We start from the raw sequence: 7,417 nt of genomic DNA, 5'->3' as shown, positions 1-7,417 counted from the left end.
AAGCCTTCTGTAGCCCAGCCCCCTCCCCCTCATCCAGTCTGATTTCCACCTTTTTCCTTGACATTGGCCTCTTGGCTGTCCCATGAACCACATTCTATCTCTCAGCTCTAGAAATTTTCTCTGTCTATCCCTCAAGTCTGGAATGCAGCTCTTCCCCCACTCTGACTAATGACCTTTGTGACTTCCTTTAAGTCCCAACTAGCCTACAAAAAGCTTTCCCTAACCCTTCTTCCTTCCAGTGAGTTCCCTCTTCTGATTATTTCCTCTTTATCCTTTCTATAGCTTATTTTCTTTGTATTTTTTAAAAATTGTCTTCCCCATTAGATTGTATGCTCCTTAAGCATAGGGACTATCTTTTACCTCTTTTTGTATGGCCATCATTTAGCCAGTACCTGGCACATAGTAAGCACTTAGTTAACATTTATTGAATGAATGAATTATATCTCCATAATATCTCTTTCATGTATCCTCTTCTTTCTGCTCAAACAACATATTTCCCTAGTTTCATCGCGCTTTGCCTGGACTAATGCATAGTTAATAAATTTGTGTCCCTGTTTTCCATCTCTCTTCTCTAATCTGTTTACCATGAGATAGTCAAATTAATCTTCTATATAGACCTGAACATGTCATAATCAAATGCAACCCCATTAAAAAAATCTGGAGATTCTTCTAATATCTAGGATAAAATACAAAATCTTCAGCCTGGCACTTAAGATCCTCAATAATCATGCTTCTACCCACTTTTCTAGACTTAATTCTCATGATTTCCCTTCATGTACTAGATGTTGCAAGCAAACCAGCTTGCTAGCTACTTCCTGTACATGACATTCAATCCTCTGCTTCCATGCTTTTCCTCTTATGCCTCATGAAAATCTTAGATTTCTTAAATCATAGATACATGAGATCTTTCCTAAGGGCCAATCCCCCATCCCCAATTGTTACTCTCTCACACATAATTTTTCCTCTCTCACTTTTTTTCTCCTTTCCTATTTCTCCCTTCTTCCCCACCCCCCTCACCATGATGAATCCTGAGAATATTAGGTAATCTCCTTGAAAATATAAACTGTTTGCTTTTTATCCTGATATCTTCAGTATTTGGCACAGTGTGCTTTAGGTGATTGATAAACGTGTTTTTAATTGAGTAGAATTGAATACATTAAAACATTTTCTTTTTTTGTTTTTAGTTTTTAGTGAGGCAATTGGGGTAAAGTGACTTGCCCAGGGTCACACAGCTAGTAAGTGTTAAGTGTCTGAGGCCGGATTTGAACTCAGGTACTCCTGACTGCAGGGCCAGTGATCTATCCACTGCACCATCTAGCTGCCCCTACATTTTCTTTTTTAAAGAAAAAAATAGTAGAATATCTTTGTGTTCATAGACATTGGTCCAAAGGGGGGCGGGAGGCATGTAGCTGACTAACTATGCATTTGCATTCTCTATTTAGAGTTTGGAGTACATTGGATGGGAACTTTATTTATTTGGATATTGTTTGTATAGTTTGTGAGAAAAATAATGGCGTTCTGGGGGACCCAGAGAGCACCCCACTCCAGGGAGCCTTGCCTGACCTCTTGTAAGGCCAGCCTGGATTCAGTAAAGTTGGAGCTCAGAATAGAGATAATAGAGATTAGAACCAGACCTACCTAAAAGCAACAGACTTGAATATTACTGGCCAATTATCTTGGGTCAAGGTCCAGTGACCTGCCTCTACCAAAAGAGTGGATAAAAATCCTTGGGAAGAGGGAGGGCTCGTGCTCGTTCTCTCTCTCTCTCTCTCTCTCTCTCTCTCTCTCTCTCTCTCTCTCTCTCTCTCTCTCTCCCCTCTTCTTTCAGTGCCTCAGACACTTACCTTACACCAAGGCTGGCCTGCCCAGCCTAGCCCCCTCCTTCCTGGAATTCTATGGAATTCTATACTGGGTTTACACTCAGTCAAATTAATAATAAATGCTTAATGCTAAGATTGGTGTAATAGCCTCTAGTTTATAAGTAGAAACATATTAGAAATCCCAGATAAGTTCTGTAAAACCTAGAAGAGAGACAGGCACCCTCAAAATATTTCAAATGACACAGTTTTCCCTATACTCTTTTCATATTTCTTAATTCTTTTTTCTTTTTCATGATTCCTCCAGTAAAATGTTTTCCAATGGATTGGGTCCTTGTTCTTGGGTTTGCCTTAAAGACATTCCTAAAATGCAAAGCTTACATACAGAATGAAATTGAAGTCTCTATAGTTTTATCCTAAGTGCTGCTTGGTAACATCCTTACAAATTCCACAGGACTACCTAATAGGCAAACTGCCCTGAATGTAACCCAATGATTACCATTATTACAATAAAACAATAGTAATACTTTAAAGTATATTGCTTTGAGACTTGCTGATCCATACCCAGAAATCATTTAACAAAAGCCTGAAACAGTGAAAATGTATCAGGTTCTGGGATAGAGACATTAAGAGGGAGAAAAATCAAAGTAATAACAAAAGAAAAAGTCTTTCCTTTGGGTGACTCATTTTTCACAACCTGTTTCAAGTTTCTTTTTACCCCCAACTCTATTCTGTGAGATAGACTTTTTCAACTGCTCTCTGCAGTACTGCATTTATAAGAGATCAGTCTGTTTTAAATAAAACATTATTGCTGGTAGCAAGTGTCTTTGGATATAGAAGATAAATTCTTTTCTGCTAAGAAGACGGCAAAGCAATGACAGTCAAGTATGCGAGTCATATAACACTACACTTTGAAACAGGTAGTCTCTGATTGGGAAAAGGAATAAATAGAGGAATAAAAGATAAAACGAAGAAGAGGAAAAGAGGGAGAGTTGGGAGAAAGGGGGAGGGGAATAGTTAGGGGAAAGAAAGAAACAAAGAGAAACAAGAGATGAGAGAGATGAGAAGAGAGACAAGACAGAGAAGCAATGAGAGAGGAGAGGAGAAGAGACATGAGAGATTAGAGGGAAGGAATGAGACAGAGGACAGGGAAGTGAGAGAGTGGGGGGGTGGAGAGAGGGAGAGAAGGAACACAAGAATTTTCCATCACTTCAGAATACTGAACCCTTCAGGTATTAGTGGGAAGTGTATTACAGAAACTAATTTCAGTCATGTTAGAAATGCCCTATAGAGTATCTGCTGGCCTTAATAGAAATACAGACTGGCAAGTTCCCTGTAGCCCAATAGCAGCCAGCAATACAGTGGAATTTCAATTAGTCAGGTGACAATCAGCAGTAAACCCTCAGGGAAAAGCTCAGAGATGTGGAAAAAAGCTCAGAGATGCACCTTATGTGGCTCTTGCTTCAATCTGAAAGACTCAATTGTGAACCCTCATCTATGGATCAGATTATGCTTTTCTGGTGAGTGTGCTGCCTTCTAAGGAACACTGGGGTTTCCCTCTCTCTTCCCTCAGATTTTTTTTTCTTTTCTCACATCTCAGAGTGTGATTTAGACAGCCTAGGAGTTTAGAGTCAAAGAACAGAAGAGGAGCCACAGACAGAAACAGAAGGCTCAAACCTGAGTCCCTCAAAATCTCCAGAGGTAGAGAGCTTTCCTTTCCTGTATAATGACTGTAACTTTCATTGTAGCAGACAGAGGATTTTATTCATCCAACAGCTGGTCCAGTAAGGGCTTAGACTCTCAGACTACCATGTAGGCACAGGAAATTCATCTCTTACTAAGGTAGGCAGCTGATAGGAGCGATTCCTAATCAGTCATTTTTTCTTCTTTATTATTATTCTTTTCCTATACTCAAAGCAGACCTTGGGTTCTTTTGGTGACTTTGATGTTTTAAGGGCATCTCTTGTGCCTAGGTTATTAATACAGTGTACACAATGAAGATGAATTTTATGTCTACATATAATTATAATATGTTCTTTCTACCACTTGGTAAGTAATTTTGATAAAGTTACTTTCATCAGAGTCAAATCTTAAGGCAGAAATACATAAATGGAAATATAGCTTAACAACTTAGATTTATAAATATTGATTTTAATCTTTTCTTACTCCAGAATCTGATGAAGTTGGGTAACTTTTCATAATGTCAGGCCCTGTGCAGCAGCAGTAGTGAAGGTGAAATTGTTGAGAGAGTATAGGGTGACATCAGTATGCTCTATGTTCCATCTTTTAAAATGATAAATTGTTTTGAAGTGAAGGAACAAAATTAACCAACAGCTACTATTAACATAAGTGAATCCGGAGGTACTTTGTATTCTTTCTTATTTTATAACAATCTACCACTCCTTTTAGAGTCTTTGTTTCTAGTTCCATAGCATCTTCTTATCCTGCTATGGAAGGGACATCAAAGGTCATCTAGTTTAACTCATATTTAATCAAAGTCTCCTCTATAATGTACTCAAAGAGTCAACATCCATCCTTTGGTTCAAAATCTCCAACGGTACTCAATTCACTAAATCCTAATGGACCCCATTTCACTTTTGGTTTGTTCTAAATATTAGGAAGTTTGTTTGTTTCCCCTTTATAATGGAGAGAGTGCTGGGCCTGGAGCCAGGAAGACTCATCTTCATAAATTGAAATGTAGTCCTTAATACTTACTAGCTGTGTGACTCTGGACAAGTCATTTAACACTGTTTGCTTCAGTTTCTTCAATACGTAAAATGAGATAGAAAAGGAAATGGCCAACTACTCCTTTATGTTTCCCAAGAAAACTCCAAATGGGCAAAGAATAGGATACCACTGAAAAATGACTAAACAACGGTTTCTTTATGTTGTGGGGAAATAGGGTAGGAGGTTTGGGGAAAGGGGTTTGGTGTCCTTAGGAATTTCTCTTTAAAGAGAGGTGTGTCTGTCCTTTAGTTTAGTTTCTCAAGGAGAAGGTTCTTTCATGTACCCCAGAGAACTTCTGGGGTGGCCTGGTCCCATAACACTTACATTAAGCCAAATCTGCCTCTTTGAACTTTCACAAATTGTTTCTCATGCTGATTTCTGGAGACATACATAATAAATCAAATCCCTATTCTACATGACACTTTTTTAAATATAGAAGATCGTTATCCTGTACTCCTTGAGCCTCCTTTTCTCTAGGCAAAAAATTCATAGTTCCTTCAATTTATTCTTATATGGCCTGACAATAAGGTCCTTTTTTCCCATCTTGGTCATTTCCTGTGGACAAGATTCATCCCATCAATGCCTTTATGAAAATATAATACCCCACATTTAACACTATACTCCCATTTGATCAAGGTAGAGCAGATCAAATATAAAATTAACTTTGTTTTAGATTTCTCTGAATCTGATTCTCCAAATGCACCCTGAAACAAATGAAAATTCTGAGAGACAGATTCTGGTTAATTAATAAGTAATTTATTAGTTAGGCTAGTGGATAATCAGTAATTGAGGTCACTTTTCCTCTTGGTAATCAAAGACCCTGCTGGGAGGCTGTTGACTGTTTAAGTACCCTTTGAAAAAGTGGTGTCCCTGAGAGTAAAAATCAATTCTTATTAGTTAACAATTAATGAATATTAATTGAATTCATGAGAATGAGTATTATGATAGGTAGGCTTTTTCTAATGAAGCAGGGGCAGCAAAATGTGACATTGATCATGTTGCTCTTAGAAAAAGCGACTCATCTCCACCCAAATCTTTCCATGTTCAAAAGTCTATACAAAAGTATCTGTTTGGGGGCAGCTAGGTGGCACAGTGGATAAAGCAGCAGCCCTGAATTCAAGAGGGTCTTAGATCAAATCCGTCCTCGGAGAATTGACACTTACTAGCTGTGTGACCTTGGCCAAGTCACTTAACCCTTATTGCCCCAACAAAAAAAAAAGAGAGAGAGAGAAAAGAAAGAAAGAATGAATGAAAAAATCGAAGAGGGGAAAAAAGGATCTGTTTTCTGTCCAGTTCTACAGTTGAATAGTGTGCCAGAATTCACCTGGAGCTGGGCATGTTAAATTTTTTCCACCCCCTTTCATCTGAGAATTTTTTATTTGACCCTGGCTATATAGGTATATAAAATATTTATACTGTTGCCAAACTTTTTGAGACCCCCACATTCATGTGGAGTCCTACCCAAGACTGGGGAGAATGTTGATATAGTGGGAAAATGGGGTACGGGTTGGGGTTGGGGTTCTTGGGAATTCCTCTTTAAAGAATTACACCCTCTTGCACACAAAACTTAGTTAGAATAAGGTGATAGTTTATTTAGGAGCAAGGGAAGGGAAGGGGGGGGGGGAACCATGAAAGAAATCCTTAGACTTTTCATGGGGAGATTTGGCATAAAGCACATGGCTCAGAGGTACCAAATCTCCTCGAACAGGAGACTGGAAGGTACTTTTATAGAGGCCTGATGGGGGTGGACCATCTGCCTGTGGAAAGTTCCTTTAATGAAGGTGGACCATCCCCCACTGGTGGTAGCTGGGGGAATTGGGTGAGGAGTGGAGGACCATCCCCCACTAGTAGTGACTAGAGGAATTGGGTGAGGGGTGGCTATGGATCCTTCTTCAGGACACAAAGGCCGCAGCCACACCCAAACTTATCTCCCCAGGGTAAGGGAGACCAGAATGAAGGTTAGGAATCCCAAGCTAGCTCAGTCTGATTTGGTTCCTCTAGGCGTTATCTGTCCTCTGGTTTAGTTTCTCAAGGAGAAGATTACTTGGTGTGCCCCAGAGAAATTCTGGGGTGCTCTGCGCCCCATGACATTCCCCACTTCTCTATATATAAGGAAAGGGGACGAAGATTCTTCTGAAACTGCTTCATGCTGACCGGGGGTCGAAGAAATCACGGCGCAAGGGAGGGGGAGGGGAGAGAAGTGGAGAAGGCCTGGAATGCGCAGAGTTGTGAGGGGCCCAGAGAGTCCAGAGGCAACACGTAGGCACAGTGCCATGAATCCTTGAGCCTAGATGGAACAGACTTAAACAAAAAAAATTAAAACTGACCAGAGCAAAAAAGGAAAAGGGACTTTATCAGATCAGGAGTCAAGTGGAACCTTTTTGCAGGACAGGGTGTGGCCTGCTTTAAAGGAGGGAGTTCAAGCCTAATTCTGTGATAGGCAGTGTCTGTCTACATTGAGGGTCCTTTTATCCCATCCCCACTTTGTGCCTTGATCGCATGCTAGGACCTGAACCAGAGAGTAAGACAGAGGTCGCCCCAAAACCATTCCTAGGCTTGCCTCCTATGTCCAGCTTGGCCATAGGCCTGACACGATGCTGGTCAGGAGAGCAAGCTGCAGAGCCGATCTCTTGGGTGCTGCCCTGGGGACAAAGAGGTAGGAGGGCAGGCCTCACCTTCGTGTGGTGTCCCCCACTTCTGTGTCCCGGTTTACTGCAACTGCCAGAATCTCGGCCAGCCGGAGTTCTGCTGGTAGCAGATGTGGTGATGGCTGCTGCTATTATAGAAGCTTGGTCTATGGAGCGGGCATGAGCCATATTTTCTCTCTTTGGCTACTGCAAGGTCCCTGTTATTAAAAATCTTAAAAGCAATGT

This window comes from Dromiciops gliroides, chromosome 5, assembly GCF_019393635.1.
Source record: "Dromiciops gliroides isolate mDroGli1 chromosome 5, mDroGli1.pri, whole genome shotgun sequence".
In the NCBI taxonomy this organism is placed as follows: domain Eukaryota; kingdom Metazoa; phylum Chordata; class Mammalia; order Microbiotheria; family Microbiotheriidae; genus Dromiciops; species Dromiciops gliroides.
Note: the sequence above shows the minus strand (reverse complement) of the source record.